At 43.8% G+C, this 19,269-nt stretch overlaps 1 protein-coding gene and 1 pseudogene across 3 annotated transcripts in view; one reads left to right on the top strand and one right to left on the bottom strand.

Moving 5' to 3' along the window:
* LOC102912766 (serine/threonine-protein kinase PLK1-like) overlaps positions 1–19,269 on the bottom strand; it is a 203,106-nt pseudogene that overhangs the window by 88,980 nt on the left and 94,857 nt on the right. The window lies entirely within an intron of this gene.
* The window catches only part of LOC121826437 (cytochrome P450 3A25-like), an 87,498-nt gene that overhangs the window by 38,881 nt on the left and 29,348 nt on the right, over positions 1–19,269 (top strand). Inside the window, exon 4 of one of the 2 annotated variants that reach the window (XM_076560872.1) lies at positions 14,613–14,718. The gene's annotated coding sequence lies outside the window, so the exon portion shown is untranslated. Of the gene's footprint in view, positions 1–14,608; positions 14,719–19,269 lie in introns of both variants that reach the window. The other variant, XM_076560873.1, reaches the window with a different exon arrangement.

The following is a 19,269-nucleotide window of genomic DNA, read 5'->3' as shown; positions in this document are numbered from 1 at the left end:
GGACAGCAACTGGTGCCGAAACCCGGGACGGGACGGAAACTTCGGACACCAGGTGAGGGGTCGAAGAGGATTCAGAACTCAGCACACGGAGCGGTGACGTCGGAAAGTTCTCCAGGAACGGCGATGACGTCGGTAAGTCCTCCAGGTATGCTGATTGCTGGGATTAATCCGTTTGTGCTTGCTCTTGTGTTCATTCTTATGACAATTGTTGTTCTTCTTTGCTGTTTTGTGCATGCATGTCTCAAGGAAGAACGCAATGTGGAAATCATTAGAAAGGGACGCAAGGCATTAATTAAGCACCAGGATAGTCTATCAGAATCAGACTTTAAAGGGGAGAACTTAAGTAGGCCTAAAAAGAAGAAAGAAAAGAATGAAGAAAAGGAAGAAAATTCAGAAAAGAAAGGGAACCCTTTGTATCTAGTATTAGAGAAATTTGCAAAACTTGATTTCTCTGATAATGAATTAGATTCAGATGAGGAGGAAAATTTAGAGAAAGCCACCACTGAATATGAGGAAGAGAAATACGGGTGGCGGTGGCGACCTCCTCCTTATAATGTTTCTGCTGGGGTGAATGTGGAACCAATGGGGCCTTCGGGACCACATCCACCCCCGGCAACACCTTCGTATCCGCAAACAGGTGGAGGTTGTCATTTTATCAGGAGAGACACCTGGGCGCGGCTAGCGTCTGCGTTTCCAGTCTTTGAAGATCTGCAAACAAACAACAGATATCATGAACCTGTGCCTTATAAACAATTAAAAGACCTGGTAGAGGCTGCTTGAGCCTATGGAGTAACAGCCAGTTATCCCTTAACATTATTGACTAGGCTCACTACTCAGGCTATGACACCAACAGATTGGTTCGAAATAGCCAGAGCATGTTTAACTACAGGACAGTATCTGGATTTCAAATCTATAGTTACAGATAGAGCCCAGGTACAAGCTAGAATTAATCTTCAGAATAATCGACCACAGTGGACGGCTGACATGCTACTGGGTCAAGGACAATGGACCGTAAACCAGACGGCATATCCTATTGAAGTTTATCAACAGATAAATGAGATTTATTCTAAAGCTTGGAAATCATTACCAAATAAAGGAGAAGTATCAGGGAATTTGACTAAGATCATTCAGGGACGGAATGAACCTTTTTCAGATTTCGTAGCTAGAATGATAGAGGCAGCAGGAAAGATATTTGGTGATGTAGAAACAGCTATGCCTCTGGTTCAACAACTAGTATATGAGCAAAGCACAAAAGAATGTCGTAGAACCATTATCCCATGGAAAGGAAAGGGATTAGAAGCTTGGCTAAAAGCCTGTCGGGAACTTGGGGGACCGTTAAGTAATGCTGGTCTAGCAGCAGCAGTCCTTGCGGCCACACGAGCTGCACGAATGGATGCTAGCTGCTCTGACATAGCTCCTTTAATTATGCTCCAAGGAGGGAATTATGGTGTTCACACATTACTTGTTATTTTAATCATTCTCAGAGAGGTTATGGGGAATCCCTGTGCTGGCTGGGGGCCAGGTGCTAGGCATCACCTTTGCAGTGGAGGTTCAAACTGCTGCAGCTGGTCCCTGTCTCCTGAGATGCAAGCTTGGCCATTTCAGCCTCTTCAGGTGGAAGGAGTTGATGGCTCCAAACCATCCTTGTACCTCTACTTCCCTAAATGCACAGTTGAAAGGTGGCCTTATGGTGCTTAACCAGCGCATTGACTTGGTACAAGAACAAGTGGACATCCTTTGGCAGCTGGCCCAATTGGGCTGTGAGTGGAGAATGCCTGGTTTGTGTGTCACTAGTGTGCAGTTCCAAAATGGTTCCCGAGCAGTGAATTTGTTTAAACGATTGTCCAGTTATCTTATAGGAAATTGGTCCGGAGAATTTGAAGAGACCTTGGAGAAGCAGAGTGGCGGTGGTGACCATCAACTCCACACGAGTGGACCTCAGCATGGCAGAGGGACTGTCCTCCTGGATTGCTTCTACCTTTTCCCTGTTTAGAATGGGTGGGGGTAGGGTATATTTTTGGCATGCTGCCTTGGAGGATGCGTGTTCTGTCTGTAGTTGGTCTGCCGTTTGCGAGCACGTACTAAAAAAGGACAAGGTCATTATCACTCAAGCATTAGCCGCTTTGGAGTGTGGCTCCTCCCCCCAGATCTGGCTTTACCTAATATCCACACAGCCTTTGCACCCCCAGGACTGGTTAGTCCATTGCACTCGGGAAGGTGTGTGGACAATTGTTGCACGCATAGCCTTTGCACCCCTGGGACTGGTTAGTCCATTGCACACGGGAAGGTATGTGGACAGCTTTCACATACTTGTATTGAGCACAGGATGCCAGGCTCGTGCACTGCACTTGAAGTGTAGGACATTTTCCTTCCTTCAAGGAGAGCAAGTCTGACTGCATATGGAGTCACATAGCCTTTGCACCCTTAGGACTGGTTAGTCCATTGCACTTGGGAAGGTATGCGGACAATTGTTACATGCATAGCCTTTGCATTCCAGGGACTGGTTGGTCCATTGCACTGGGGAAGGTATGCAGGCAATTATGCACAGTTAACTCATCCTCGATCGGTCAACACATCATGAGGTGGGGACCTGATCGGATGAAATACTTGTGTTGCAGAAATCAGACCTATACTCTCTCCTGCTGCTTAATTAATAAAGAGGGGGGAGATGTAGGGAGCCGCTATTCAAAGATGGCACTGGCTTCCTGGGAGCCTAGCTGTAAACAACTCCATATTTGGCTATGATGCACGAGTATGGTAATTGGCCTTATGTCCTCAGCATATCCCGTGGCTCCCCGTGCTAGCATTCTGGCGGGACCCAATCACAGTACGGCACGTTTGCCTGATTCCCTTTATAAGCAGCTGCAGTTTAGTCCTCGGGGCCCCTCACCTCCCACTCTCCCTTAACCAAGAGGCGCTCCAATAAAGTGTGATCTGAGAAGAATCCTCGTGTGGTGGTCGTTCTTCCTCGCTGGCCGAGGAGCTCGCCGCAAGTTTCATTCTTCTCATTAGAGCTATCTGGATTGATTTGCATCATTTGTAGTATTACTGTCAAATCCCTGAGATGTACTGTGGACTTCTTGTTAAATGACACATGTGTATATGGATATAAATTTATGTATAGGTTCTTACTTATATTTCATTAGTCAATGACTATTTTTGGATGGCAAAGCCATACTCTTTTTAATTCCTTAGGTCCTGTAGTGTAACTAAAAATCTGTGGTAGTACTACCTCAAGTACTATTGTTGTTGCTTATGATTGCTTTGACTAATCTGGGTCTTTTGTACTGAACTATGAAATTTAAGTTGGGATAAATCAGGAAAGGAATTTGTGTGCTAGAAATATATCCTTATTGTGGTTATGTGAAGGCATTACGAGTCTATCATAAATGTGTTCAACTATAAACTTACAGATGATAGGGTAGCAAAAGTCTGTATGTCACTAAAAGCTAAAGCTGTCACTTTTTTCCTCTGCTACCAGTTTTCTGACAGGATGGGGGAAGAGTATTGATAGCTAGTCAATCTGCATCACAGCTTGAAATGCCTGCTAAGAGGAAAGTCTTTTTGATCTAAGAGGTTCTTTGGGGCAGTGAGGGAGGGGGAGAGAGAGAGAGAGAGAGAGAGAGAGAGAGAGAGAGAGAGGGAGGGAGGGAGGGAGGGAGGGAGGGAGGGAGGGAGGGAGAGAGAGAGAGAGAGAGAGAGAGAGAGAGAGAGAGAGAGAGACCGTAATTTGCACAAGAAACAAAGCAATTAAACAGGAGAAAGAAACAGTTCAAGACCTGAAGAGGGAAACAGAAACAATGAAGAAGACACAAACAGAGGGAATGCTGGAAATAGAAAATCTGAGTAAACAAACAGGAAACACAGAGGCAAGCATAACCAACAGAATACAAGGGATGGAAGAGAGAATCTCTGGAGTAGAGGATACAATAGAGGAAATAGATTCATCAGTCAAAGAAAATACCAAGCCAAAAAAGTCATAACTTTGAAAGCCAGAAGGACCTGGACAGATGTAAGGCAGATACTAAGAGACCATGGATGCCAGCCTAGATTAATATACCCAGCAAAACTTTCAATCATCATAGACAGAGTAAGCAAGACATTCCAAGACAAAACTAGATTCAGACAATACCTATCCACAAATCCAGCCGTACAGAAAGCACTAGAAGGAAAATTCCAACCTAAGGAAGTCAAATACACCCACAAAAACACAGGCAATAAATAACCCCACAGCTGTAAATCCCAAAGAAGACAAGTGCATATATACCACCACCAAAAGATAACAGGAACTAACAATCACTGGTCACTAATATCCCTTAATATCAATGGACTTAATTCACCCATAAAAAGACACAGGCTAACAGAATGGACTCGAAAGCAGGACCTATCTTTCTGCTGCATACAAGAAACACACCTCAATTTCAAAGATAGACACTACCTCAGAGTAAAAGGCTGGGAAAAGTCTTTCCAATCCAATGGTCTTAAGAAGCAAGATGGTGTAGCCATCCTAATATCAAGCAAAATAGGCTTCAAACTAAAATCAATCAAAAGAGATCAAGAAGGACATTACATACTCATCACAAGAAAGATCCACCAAGATGAAGTTTCAATTCTGTTTGTTTAAAATATTCTTTTTTTCTTTTATGTATTTTATTTTACAATACTATTCAGTTCTACATAACAGCCACAGATTCCCTTGTTCTCCCCCTTCTTGCCCCCCTCCCCTTCTCCCCAGCCCACCCCTCATTCCCACCACCTCCAGATCAAGGCCACCCCCGAGGACAGAGATCAACCTGATAGACTCAGTCCAGGCAGGTCCAGTCCCCTCCTCCCAGATTGAGCCAAGTATCCCTGTATAAGTCCCAGGTTTATATGAGCGAGAATTGTTGAAACCAAGGTTGGATAAAGCACAGGGACAAATAGCCAAATGAATGGAAACACATGAACTATGAACCAAAGGCTGAGGGGTCCTCAACTGGATCAGGCCCTCTGAATGGGTGAGACAGTTGATTGGCTTGATCTGTTTGGGAGGCATCTAGGCAGTGGTGCCAGGTCCTGGGCTCGCTGCATGAGAAGTTTCAATTCTGAACATTTATGCCATGCATCCTCACTTGAACTACCAGCTGTCAGACCATGACAAATAATCTTTCATCACACACACACACACACACCCTTTAATGCACTTCTAAGTATTGGGCCATGCATGACTTCCCACCAAACCACACACTGACTGCTAGGTATCAGGCATTGCTAAACAAACCATCACACATACCTCTCATGTATTCCTAGGTCTGGATCCAGAATGTAACCCACACAGTCCTTTATTAACAGCTGCTTATCAGGTCATACAGGACACTCTCTTGCCACTGTACCCAAATACTCTGCTAGTATTGGTCCCCTGTTAACATCCTAATATCACTGAAATTCCACATACACTGCTAGGGTTCATGCCCTCTTGAACATCACAACCAACCACTACAATCTACAATATTAGCATCAGGGCCCAAAGGATATGACATTTCATCAACCCATATATCCCTGTTGGATATCAGACCTGCTGGTCATTCCAAACTCCATGGCAACTCCTACAAGGCTAGCTGAAGGCCCTGGAATGCACACCTCACCCTGCAGCTGCCTCACATGCACTGCCAGGTGTCAGGCTCTGCTGGCTCCTTCAGTGCCTCACACACACTCTGAAGTGTCAAGCACACTCGGACATCACATTGCACACTGCCAACCTACTTCAAAATGTGAACAGACCTTGACGGACACCAGCCATAAGCTGACACATACTCAGTTGGGATTGTGCGGAGCTTGACATCCCGTTCTTCGACTGCTCCCCTCTGATGTAATACAATTAGCATCAAACACACTGGACACACCACTACCCCTGTGACCACACATCCACTCAAGGTACCAGGTCCAGTCTAACCTCATACCCCACATTAATCGACAGCATCAGACCATGCTGGGAACATTCCCCTGTCAGATCTTGCACAATACCTAGCAATTAGCATTGACGGACACCCTCCTTCTGCTGAAGACACACCCACACTGCTAGGCATCAGTTTCTACTGGACTCCTTCCTATGCTATACCATGTGCTGTGTCTCAGGCTCTACTGCTAGTTACTGGGCCATGCTGGACATTAACCCCTGTCCAAACCACAGTGCATATAAAGTGCTGTGTGTCAGGTTCACTTGAACACCAGGCTCCATCACGCATGGCATGCTAGGTATCAGACAGTGTTGACACACACCCTTACCCCCAAAATAGACTACTGACCCAACAAACACTGCAATTTTAAGGCCCTTTTAGACACCTCCATCACTGACATATGAAGTTTCATGCTAACATGCTCCTACTACCACTCTGTGCAGATTTCAGTCATGTATATTGAAGTATATTGTATGCATATACAATAATTGGCTTCAAGTCTTACCCAAAATAGCACCATTCTGTTGACAACATACACTACCAGACAGGGGCATGGGTCTAAACATGCCTGAAAATTAGCAGTGCTTTTGTGGCAGCAGGATGGGTGAAGGAAGAGAAACTTATTAGATGAGGCCATTATCATGCACAATATCCGTGTTAGGACTGGGGAGTCCTGAGGATGTGATACACAGTAGGGCATCCAGGCCTCAGGCAGGTGTGCAGCAAAGCCTGAAACCAAACAGTGTGTTTCAGGCTATAGTGGCAGGGGTAGGAGTGTCCAGCCACATGATAACTAGTTGTACATGGATGGGTTTGGTAGCAGGACTAGGGGGCAGTAGCTAGCAAGGCCTGTTGTGTGGGCAGCCCCTGATAGTGAGATGAGTCTGTGGGAGAAGCAGGGGGATGCTCTGCTGTGTGTCTTATGAACACAATGGTGTATGTTGGGTGGCAGCAGTTGGGAGCTGTCTCGATCCATTAGGACATGACACCTAGCAGGCTACGTAGGAAACCAGGGGGGTTTGCCGCCTTGTCTGTTCAATAGTAATATATGTGGAGCAGTAATGAAGATGATGATGTTATAAAGAAAAGTGTGTGTTTGTGTGTGCGTGTGTGTGCACATGTGCTTGAACTTGTGGTGAGTGGTCAGAGAGTGTGCTGTATTGTCATGGAGATAGCTGTCTTAGAGGAAATGAGTCAATGACTAGGCAAATAGAAGCCCAGGGTCAGTATATTATTAATGAAGTTGGTTAGAGAACATATCTTCAAGTCATGGACTTGAGATATTTTGGAAGAGTAAGGGTAGAAAACAAGAAATGTGAGGCTTGATGAATACAGGCCTCGAGGAAGAATTTGAATTTATTTTTACTGTACCAAGAAGCCAAGTTTTCTCTTTGCCAACAACACTAGGTATCATCATCTCTAAGGTGTCCCCACACTTAAACTGAAACCCACCCCCACATTGCTAGGGGTCAGGTTCTACTCTGAAATATGTCTTCTACAGCAGATGCCATATACACATGCCTAGGTGTGAGGTTCTGCGAGGTCAACTGTCCACAGAAGAAAATGCTCCTCTCATACAGTTGGGTAGCCTGTCCTCCACGAGATCAACAATGCACAGGGCTGGGTATCTTGTTTTTCTAAGGATCCTCTTACCTACAGCAGCAGAAGCCATAAACAGCTGTCCATATGCTATAACACAGGTGTCAGGGTCTAGTATTTATCTCTTCCTTAGATCCACATATACATACATGGTTAGGTGACTTTCCTGATAGAAATCGCCTCAGCTATAGCAGTGCCACACCCCCAGAGCTAGGTGTCACATCTTGCTGGGCACTTCTTCCCCTACATCCAAAGGACCACACAGTTACACAGCTAGTCTTCTAGTTGGTACCCTTCCCCTGTAGTCAAATGCCTTGTACACAGCCACATACTCACAAACACACTCAGACACATGTGCTTGTATGATCCCATGCACGTGCTCATGCACTCTCATCCAGCTGTCATGTCATCAAGGTCTCCCCCATTCAGCCAAAGCCCTATTTACACAGAACCATCAAAGTGCTGCACTTCTGGGTGTCCATTCCCTACAGCCAAACACATACACAGAGAGCAACAGAAAGAGACATAGACAGAAATAGACAGACAGAGACAGACAGAGAGACACAGTGTCCGAGATCAGGTCCTGCTGTTCCCACTCCATAACAGACAAAGCTGTCTATTCAGGGCTAGGTGTCAGGTCCTGATACCTACCTCTTTTTCTATATTCATAGTGCAATATTCTTACACAGCTAGTTTACCAATATGCACCCCTCCCCTATAATCAGATGCTAGGTACACAGTCACAAACTCAGAAACACACTCAGGCGTGCATACTCCTACAAATGCCTTCACAAATTCAATACACACTCAGATAGCTATGAGGTCCTAGAAGATAGCCACCATACAAGGAAATCCCCCCATATGCTACTAGGTGTTAAGTTCTGTGAGGTAGAGGTATCACCCATACAAAAACACAACCCCACATACACTTCTAGGTGATTGGTCCTGTGAGGTGTCCTGCATAGAAGCAAAGCACTGTTTACACACAGCCAACAAGGTGCTTCTGCTGCTAGGTGTCCATTCCCTACAGCCCATCTCTCTCTGTCTGTCTCTGTCTCTCGCTCTTTCTTTCTCCTCCATCTCCCTCATTCCTCTCTCTCTCTCTCTCTCTCTCTCTCTCTCTCTCTCTCTCTCTCTCTCTCTCTCACACACACACACACACACACACACATCTAAGCCCCTGTACTGTTAGGTATACACTTGCCTAGAGCCAAAGACTCCCAATATATGTGATTTGACTGGTCCTTCAAGGTATTGCCTCCATTACAGGGAATGTCACCCCCTCATCCACACAAATTACACACACACACACACACACACACACACACACACACACACACACACACATGCAGTTATGTGGCAGGTTCTGTTAGATATACAACTGCTTTAGAGCCAAAGCATCTAAACATCTGAAACAGTCATTAAATGTCTCCAAACCAAAAAAAGCCCATGAGCAGATGCTTTCACTGCAGAATTCTACCAGATTTTCAAAAAGAGCTAATTCCAATACTCTTCAAATTGTTCCACACAATAGAAAGAGAAGGAACATTACCAAACTCTTTTTATGAGGCTATAGTTACCCCGATTCCCAAACCACACAAAGATGCAGCAAAGAAAGAGAATTACAGACCAATCTCCCTCATGAACATTGATGCAAAAATACTCAACAAAATGGTGAAATGAATGAAATCTACATGAGCAACCTGGGGGTGAGGAGGCATAATGGAGGGCAACAAACAGACAGGGGATGAGAGTTTAGAGGAGAGGGAGGTTTGAGCTGAAACGGGAAGAGAGTGGGAGAACAAGGAAAGAGATACCATGATAAATGAAGACACCATGGAATAGGGAGAAGCAGAGTGCTAGGGAGGTTCCCAGGAATCCACAAGGATGATTCCACCATAGACTACTTGCAATAGTTGAGAGGGTGCCTGAACTGGTCTACTCTGGTGATAGGATGCCTGAATACCCCAACTGTCATCATAGGACCCACATCTGTGACAGATGTAAGCAGATGAAGAGATCCATGGCCACATTCCAGGCAGAGCTCCAGGAGTCCAGTTGATGAGAGAGAGGAGGAATAAAATGAGCAAGGGATATGAAGACCATGACTGGGAAAAGTACAGAGACAACTAGCCAAAGTAGTGGAAACACATGAACTGTGGACCAATAGCTGAGGAGCCTTCATGGTGCTGACTAGGCCCTCTGGATAAGCAAGACAGTTGTTTACCTTGAACTGCTTAGGGGGCCCCTAGGCAGTGTGATTGAGACCCATCCCTAGTGCATGTACTGGCTTTTTGGTGCCTAATGCACAACTGAGGCACTTTGTGCAGCCTTAGTGCAAGGAGGAGGGGATTGGACCTGCCTCAACTGAATGTACCAAGCTCTGCTGACTCCCCATGGGGCACCTTGCCTTGGAAGAAGTAGAAATGGGGGTGGGTTGGGGAGAGGGCTGGGGGGCAGGAGGAGCGAGGACAGGGGAAGCTGTGGTTGGTATGTAAAGTGAATAGAAAATCTCTTAATAAAAAATAAAATAATAGATGAAATATAGAGGGAGTTAAAAAGGACCAATGGTATTCAAAGGGACTAATGGGAATTAGGCTAGCTTCAAAAACATTGGTGTGCTCTGCCTCAGCTTCTCAAGACTGAATCACATCTGTGCTGGTTAGTTCTTTGTTATCTTGACACAGACCAGTTCATCTGTGAAGAGGGAACCTCACCTGAGAAAACAGCTCCATCAGGTTGTCCTTTAGGCAAGACTGTGGTTCATTTTCTTGATTAATGTTTGATATTGTAGGGCCCAGACCACTGCCAGAGTTGCCACCCCTGGGCATGTGGTCTGGGTTTACATAAGGAAATCAAGCTGAGCAAGCCATCTAGAGAAAGTCGATAAGCATCACTCCTTCATTACGTTGCTTCAGTTCCTGCTGTGAGTTCCTGCCCTGACGTGATGGAGAAATGGAAGTCAAATAAACCCTTTCCTCCCTAAGATGTTTTTGGTCAGTGTTTTATCATACCAATAAAGACCTAATGAAGATAACAGGCAAAGTTTATTCTGCCCAGTAAGATTCTCTTTGATTGATTCAGTCAACTTCCCTTGTCTTTGAGCAATATTCTCTGAAGATACCACTGATCTATCACCTTGTTTGATCTTGTCCATCTGTCGCCACTGAGGATATCCATCTAGTCTGAATCTGTGATGGAAAAGAAATTGTCAGATGTCAAGGATCAGGGCCATTAAAATCCTCCAGCCAGTTTTTAGCAGGTAAGAGGTATAGCAGGAATAGCTCTTCGGTCAGGCCTGCAGATCCAGAGATTCACAGCCAAACACCAGATAGAGCTCCAGGAGTCCAGTCAAAGAGAGAGAGAGGAGGGATTCCATGAGCAAGTGCATTAGGATCATGATGGGGAAACCAGCAGAGATGACCAAACCAAACTAGTAGGAACTCATGAAAGTTGGGTCAATGGCTGTGGAGCCTTCATGGGACTGGACTAGGCCCTCTGCATGGCAAGACAATTGTGTAGCTTGATTTGCTTATGAGGGGGTCCCCTGGCAGTAGGATCAGAATCCATTCCTGGTACATGAGCAGGCTTTGTGGAGCCCACTACCTATGATGGGAACCTTGTGCAGCCTTGAGGCAGGGGGAAGGGCTTTGACTTGCCTCTACTGGATGTGCCTCCCTGTGGGAGGCCTTGTCTTCTTGTGAGGGGGAGTAGAGGTGGTTGGGAGGGGGAAGTAGGGGGGGGGACAGAAGGAGGGAAGAGGGGGATCTTTGATTGGTGTATAAAATGAATGAAAAAATTTTCTTAATAAAAAATATCCAACCTCACATTATTTACTACAAAATGTATTTTCTTTTAGCAATTGTTCTATAGAAAGTACACCCATCTCTGCAGCCACCCAGGGCCGTAGTGACTTCCCCACCCAGGATGCTGCTGAAGACTGTATCTGGGTCCATAGTCCACAGCCTGTGTTTGCCACCAAAAGCCAGAAGGATGCCAGAATTGTGGGCCTCAACCTGTGGCCATGTTCGGGTCCAAGAGATGTGCTGCTTCTGGGGCCAATCTGACCTGAATTGCATCCATTGCCACCCAAGGCCATGTTGACATCCAGGCCTGCACTGTGTGGCCAGGGGCCCGTGTCTGGGTCCACGCCGCTACTGCAGCCAGGGTCTGGATTGAGGTCCATGGTTCCTGTTACCCTGGAGGGTCATGAGACTGTCTGGGATCTGGGCGGCCACCTGAAGCCATGCTGGAGTCTAGGGACCACACTGCTAATGGGTCCATGCCTGAGAGTCATGTGCTGCCACCTGGGGCTATGGTGACATCTGGGCCCAAGCCACTGCTAGTGGCCATGTCTGGGTTCATTGTCCTGCCACAGCTGCAGTCTGTGTTGGTTCCAATGCCCGTATTACCACAGGGGCCCATGTAAACCATGTGTTGAAGTACAAGGACCATGCTGAACTGGCCCAGTCCATCACTAGCCCAGGAAGAACTGTGGCCTCTCACAGGAGAGCTAAGTGACCCCTATGACCTCTGCATGGGAGAGCTGGCCCCACCCCTAATAGAAGAATTGCCCCCCAACCCCCACCCACACACATTCTTGTGAAAGCTGCCTTTGTCCCCCACCTAGGGGGATGGTCCCAGCAGCCAAGTCAGACCAACTCAGCTACCACCCACACATGCATCCAGAGCTTCGAGTTGGCACACCCCAACCTCTACTCCATCTGTGACCTGCAGGAGCATTTAAAAGGACTGGTCCTTCAGAACCATAGCCACAGAGATCTCTGTAACTCAGGGCAACGGCAGGATATCCAAGAGGATTTTCAGTGAGGGTCTAGTACTGAAGGTGTACCAGAAGCCAGAGGCCTTGTACCAGACCAACATCACATTACAAAATGAACATTTGCAAGTAAAGCTGTGTGGACAAAGGGTATCCTGCTTGACACACGGCAGCTCCCAGTGCCACCAAGACAAATGCAGAGGCGATGGCGAGGCAGGAAACGCAGAGGAGTAAAGTGGTTTTTTTTTTTGTTTTCGTTTGTATGTTTGTTTTTGCTTTTTAATTAATATTCTTATTTGTTATTTTATTTTCATCTTAATTGCATTATTTATTTTTTTAGTTTTCCTTTTGGGGGGACACTGCAAGGGTAAAGGGCAGATACAGAGGGAATGAGAGGCGAATGGAATTGGGGTACATGATGTGAAATTCCCAAGGAATCAATAAAAATGTAAAAAAAAAAAGAAAGAAAGAGAGAAAGAAAGAACAGAAGGGGCACCCACCTCGACATCAATATGTATATACCCTATGCACCAAGGCCCAGAAATCATGCAAAACTATCTCTGTTACAGAGAGGCCAATTCTAAATCAATCTTTTGAAATTGCAGTTTAAGTTTGTCTGGCAAAAAAGAAAATTTAGAAAATTTCTTAGCACTTAAGAAGACAATTTTAAGAATTGAATCACCATTTAAATGTAAGATAGTCCTCATTTCTCCAGTCTACCCCATAACAAGATACTTTTACAGCCTCAGTTACCATAACTGACAACTGAGGGCACTAAACCCAAACCTGTGCAGCTAGAGGGAAGCTAGAAATTCCTCTGTTAAGCAGTCACCATTTTAGTGGGGCTTGCCAGAGGAGAGCCTCATATAACCAGTTTTCCTGCCGTCTTGAATTCTAAGGAAATGATTTCAATTCTTCTGTCTTAGATGAACATCCTTTCAAAGGAAAAAAGGGGGGAAACTAGGCAAAAGCAACAGTTCTTATGTATTAAATATGTAATCTAAAGTCATTTCCACACACCCAAGTCCATCAGGCACACACCTTTCAGCCCAGCACTCTGGAGGCTAAACCTCACCACCAACCCCTCCTATTGTCTATACCATGAGAAAAATCACATCAGATTCTCAGCAGAAATACATAGGGAAGACCAAAGCTGGGGACAATTTAAAACAGCCTTAAAACCTGTAGCTGTAAGTCTAAGCATGACAATTGTACAAACCAAGTATTCCTCCATTTGCTTTAGTAAACACTTTTAAAATGTGAAAACCCCAAATTTAAACTTTTCACTTCTTTCTCTTTTTGTAACATATTGTATTGGAAGCAACTTGGATTTAAATTTTAGACTAAATCAAATTTGCTGAAATACTCTAAAATTAATCTAAACTGAATTTTAGCCACTTTCCATTCTTATAAAGGTTACAGAATTTGATGGGCAAAAGCTTTCTCACTAGCTGTAAAATCAAACTAAAATTCACTTGTTAATGAAACTACAGGACAACCAACAATTGATAAGCTGATGAACATATGTGATTCAGGTCCTATAAACAGCTGGTGGTCAATAATTATTTTACTAAATCAACGTCTGGGAGATTGCTTTCATTGTGCAATCTTGCCACAGGTTAGATAATATGTATTAAAATTAATAGTTTTTATGTGTTTGTAAAGCATCTTTGTAGTTAATGGACTTTATCTATTTTCTTCTAGAGTTGGGGATGGTTCACTCATTTCTTCTCACTGTGTTTGTTCAAGGTCCCTTGGTATCTAGTGGGCAAGGGCTTCTTCAACCACAAAAATCAATTGTCCTAAAGGTTGTGTTGAGAGGTGGCATCATAACTGGTGTGTGAATTTCCCTAATGAGTCCATCTGTATTCATCAAGGGTTTATGTCTCAGAACACATAGGATCAAATTTACCTTTGAATGAAGTCCAAATGAAGATGGCCTTAATCCACTGTCTGTAACCTTAATGGTTAAGAAATTTAGTATATTCTCTGAACAGGGTCAATGTCTGTGCATAGTATTATCAACTGTCTAGTGTAAAGGAAATCATTAAGTACATGACTGAAATGTGGAGGTTCATCTCTGACACTTGACTCCATCCATTACAGTTGGGCTCTGATTAGAGTAAATGATAGCCTGTAATTTTATTTATGGTTTTATTAACAATGAGAAGAATTATGATTACTCTAGTAGTTAAATTCATGTCAAATGTTCTCCATTCAATATTTTATAATGAACATTATTATGTGGGGAATACAAATATTTCTAACATTTTGTTTTGTTTTGTTTTTTGAGACAGGATTCCTCTGTGTACCCATGACTGTCCTGGAACTCACTCTACAGATCAGGCTGGCCGCAACCTGACAGAGATCTGACTAGCTCTGCCTCTCAAGTGCCGATTTAAGGTAAGTGCCACCACCACCTAGCTGAATAAAAGTATTTTTTTTCAAGCCTATCCACCATCTTTATTCAATACCACATCTAATTTGAATGTATTACTGAAGAGACTAGGGCACCAGGCTAGTAGCCAACCCTGCCCTTCTCTGAATTTCACAAATAATTCAGAAGAGTTAAGAGCATTGTAGAGTGACATCACTATAATGCACAGTGTAGAATGCACGGTGTACATTCAAGTGTCAAAAAGAGGAGCAAGTTCACACTTAGGCTAAAGCCCTGATTAAGCTGTGTGTGGTGGAGCACACATTGAATACCATTGCTCAGGAACCAGAGGCAGGCAGATCTCTGAGAGTCTGAGGCCAGCATGGTCTGCATAGTGAGGTCCAGGCCAGCAAACTGGGACTCTTGTCTCAGAAAATCCCAACCACATGGTTACAATTTCATGAGTTTGTTGAGAATTAACTACCGACCTTTATCACCTGCACATAACCAACTCTTCTTATCACATGCCTCACGATGAGTGTAACAAATGGGTAAGGAATTAATTTCCTGGGTGTTAATCAGAACTGGCATCATCTGTGGCTCTGTGGACCTATGTTTCCAGTAAGACCACCTAGCCCCATATCTACTCCTCTTAGGAGCTTGAATCCCCTAACAGTTATAAAATTTCCTACTCTCTTCTCTCTCTGACATCTAGGATCAAAAAAATATCTAAATATTTCCTAAACTTTATGGAATAAAGTTCTATGGGTAGGTTGGTAATGAATGCCTAAAAGGCTCAGGAAGGGATTGGCTTCAAAATGCAGTTAATGAAAGGTTCATGAGCACAGTAAGATCAGACACTTGCTGTTGGCCATCGGGTTTCTGACCCATTCCCTAGTCTCAACTCTTCTCTCAGCCTTACTTCACTCTACAGTCAAACAGGTCTCCAAACAGAGTCAAACCCTCTCCTTTCTCTGGGTCTTTGCAATGCATATCTGGAATGTTCTCCTGGCTGGTCATGGGACATATGCCTAATTCTCAATGACTTATTAAAATAGTAACTTCTGTCCTGGCAAGAACGCTCAGTGGGGGAAGGCACTTGGTGAAAGCCTAGGGTTTCCTCAACCTATATCACAAAGCTTTTTGACTTTTCTACCACAAACCTTAACTAAAGGCCTAAAAGACACATGGTCAAAATTTCACAGTAAACACTCTAATTCTTGGCATAGTTTTATGCTAATTTTCCCAGCACTCTGTTAGAGTATGTGATAGAAGCGGCTTAGTGGACGAGAAGTTGGTTGTGACTTACATCTTAAGGGGTATAGTCCATCATACAGATAGTGCTCACGACTTGTGGCATCATCACATGGTACTGACCAGGAAGAAGACACAGAATCAGAAGCAGAGGAAATGTAGGATCTCAAAGCCTGGACCTAGTAACCTTCGTCTATCAGCTTGTCATTTTGTCTCACAGGTTCCACAACCTCCCAAATTAGCTTTACCAGAGAGGAACCATGTGTTCATTTACACAAGCCCCTGGGGGACAGTAAACATTCAAACTGTCACCCACCCCCCATGGTTTGTAGTTTTTGCAAAAGAGTTTTTGTTGACAATGTTATTTAGGTGGAGGTTGTGAAACACCAATCTGTGTTTCATTTCTGATTGGTCTGGAAAATAAAGAGCCAATGTAAGCCACATAAGATCTCCATGTATGTATGATATACATAGCAGAAGCTCTCTCTAACATATTTTGCTATCATGAACTATACCTATAAATCTGACTAGTTTATTAACCTAGGAACCTCTTTAGCGATTCATTAAAACTGGGGGTAGTGTAGGAGTCCACTGACAGAAAGTGGGAGAACATTCCAAACCCAGAAAATAACTAATGCAAAACAGCAGAAAGGAATGCAATTAAGATTTAGATAAAGAGCTTTCAAAAGACTCTGTCCAAGGACACACATCCATGTGGAAGATGGATGACCCAGAAAGTATATCTGCTGAGCCTCACCTAAAGATTTCCTCTCAAACAGCCAAGAATAATGAACAGGCATCCAGACAGCCAAGCAGACTTGATCTCTTTTCCTTCAGTGTACATGTTACAGGTCTATCCTCAGTGGCTGACAAGAGGAATACATGAAACATGTTCAAATACAATAATCACTTGTAAACTTCATTTAAACTTTTTGTAGGTTGTATAAAACAGTTGCATTCTTTCATTCCTCCTCCATCCATTATACCATTGACATCACAAATTACATCTTTATATATCCTATACCAATTATGGTTGACATTTTACCCATTTCCTTTTGTATCTTATGAAATGATGAGGAGGGGAACTACCAACCCAAATTATGGGAATCTGTTTTGAGATTTATTTATATATTTAATTTTACCAAAGAATTTTATGTTTTCTCATAAGTTGATGTTATTCTCTAGTGAAAATGTACACATTGCACTCATTGTAACCCATTAGAATAGGAGCAGAGTGTTAGACGGCCCATTCCCCTTTCCTGGAAAGTATCTCCAATCTTCTGGTGTCACTACAGTCTTGTCATCATCAAGACTGACTTTTCTCCCAGATAACTTAATGGCTAGGAAGACATTTGAATTCAACAGGCTTCTTCTGGCCTTTCCTTTGGCTAGCATAATTTTTGGATATGTTGTTGACCACTTTTCAGGACAATTAGAGTGGTCACTAAGGAATCCCAATTTTATTTAATGTATCTGCCTAATATTCATTGATTAATATCTGAATTTACTAAGGATTAATTGTTCATTGAGGGATTTTCTTGGTATGATTACACCAGTGAGACACTACTACAGAAAAACATGAGGTACATGTCATTATTAGTGGTTTTCCCACATATGCCCTTTGGGTGTATTTAAGCATACCTTACCTGGGGGAAGCAGTAAAAGACATGACTTCCTGAGGACAGCAGTACAGTTGTTATTAAGTGTGTACACCTGGGCTGAGCCAAGTCCCTTTTGTCAGAGTTCCCAACACAGAGTGAGGACAAACTGAAATTCATGAAGTTCATGTGGTTAGTTGAGGTCTCTGTTTAATATTTAACAGGGATTATTCCAGTGTGATAATGCTGCAAGTCAACAGCCAATAACTGTCACCGTCAGTAACTTCACTCAAATTGCAACATACTCTACATGGCAGACAGCTTCAGTCACCTTCCTCCCACTGCTCTCCTTCCTAAAGTCCACATGCTTGCTATTTTTGAACTTAGCTCATAGTATGCTAGAACTTGGGAACTAAGAACAGGTAGTTCCTTGGGCAGGACAGGGGAAGGAGAATAGTTATGTCTTCCCAAGGTGAAGTGAGTGAGTGACAGGTGTGGAGTGCTTCTCAGGTGTCAGAACTCCACTGGTGACTTCCTTTGGACAGTGCGGTTAGGTCACCCTACCTTTTGTCCTTAGTCTGACTTCCTGTCTTATATCTCTCTTGGTGTTGCTTCTCTCCAAGCCCAGAGTGGTATCTTCACACTGGAGTATGGACACATCCATGATAACACACTTCTGCCCCAATCATTGTGCATGATTATATAAGGCCACCTTTATGCACCTATATATGCACCTATATAATGTACTTTGATCATAGCCCACATAGTGTGCTACCCTTCCCTTTCCCCTCCATTTTCCCATTTCTACCCTCAGTTCTCCCAGACAGCTTCACTCTTCTTTCATATCATATGTACATAAATACTTTTTTGTGTCCACCAACGCTAGGACCCACAAATAACAGAAACATCCAATATTTGTCTTTCTGAGGATGACTTAATATGCTTAATTTGCCTATTTCTGGTTGTATCCATTTTCTTACCAATAATATAACTTTATTCCCCTTTTTATGACTGAAAGGATTCTATGCTATATTTTCTTTAAAAACTATGTTGGTCTTATAACTTAGCAATCATAAATAGTGAGTACTTCAAGAAACATTGATATGCAGGTGTTGCTGATATTGAGACTTTGGTGTATGAAAAATAATTTTATTTATCCCATTGTTTTGGAAGATATGATTCCAAATAGTTCATCACTGACTGTGGGCAGGATTCCTGAATCTGTGAAATCATGGCAGGGTGTGTTGTGGTTGGAGCATCATTAAGAGGTAGAGATCCACAGTTCATTGGCTTCCACTAGTTTGGCCGGTAATCTCTGCATGTCCTCCTATCATGATCTCTACGTCCCTTGCCTGTAGAATTCCTCCTTTCTCTCATCAATTGGATTCCTGGAGCTCTGCCTGGTGCCTTGCCATAGATCTCTGCATCTGCCTCCATCAGTCACTGGACAAAGGCTCTATGATGACAGGTTATTCCCTAGACCGGTCACCAGAGGAGAGCAGTCCAGGTACCCTCTGGACCACTGCCAGCAGACCAAGGTGGGGTCATATTGGGGATTCCTGAGAGCCTCCCCAGCACCCTGCCTCTTCCTATTCCCATGATGTCCTCATCTATCATGGTATCTTCCTCCCTGCCCTCCCACTCTGTTCCTGTTCCAGCCTGACCCTCTCATTTCCTTGTTCTCTTCCCCCACTCCTCACTCTCTGCCATACCCCCACACCCAGT

This window comes from Peromyscus maniculatus, chromosome 23 (genome assembly GCF_049852395.1).
Source record: "Peromyscus maniculatus bairdii isolate BWxNUB_F1_BW_parent chromosome 23, HU_Pman_BW_mat_3.1, whole genome shotgun sequence".
Classification (NCBI taxonomy): Eukaryota; Metazoa; Chordata; class Mammalia; order Rodentia; family Cricetidae; genus Peromyscus; species Peromyscus maniculatus.
Note: the sequence above shows the minus strand (reverse complement) of the source record. Positions and strands in the feature narration are given on the sequence as shown.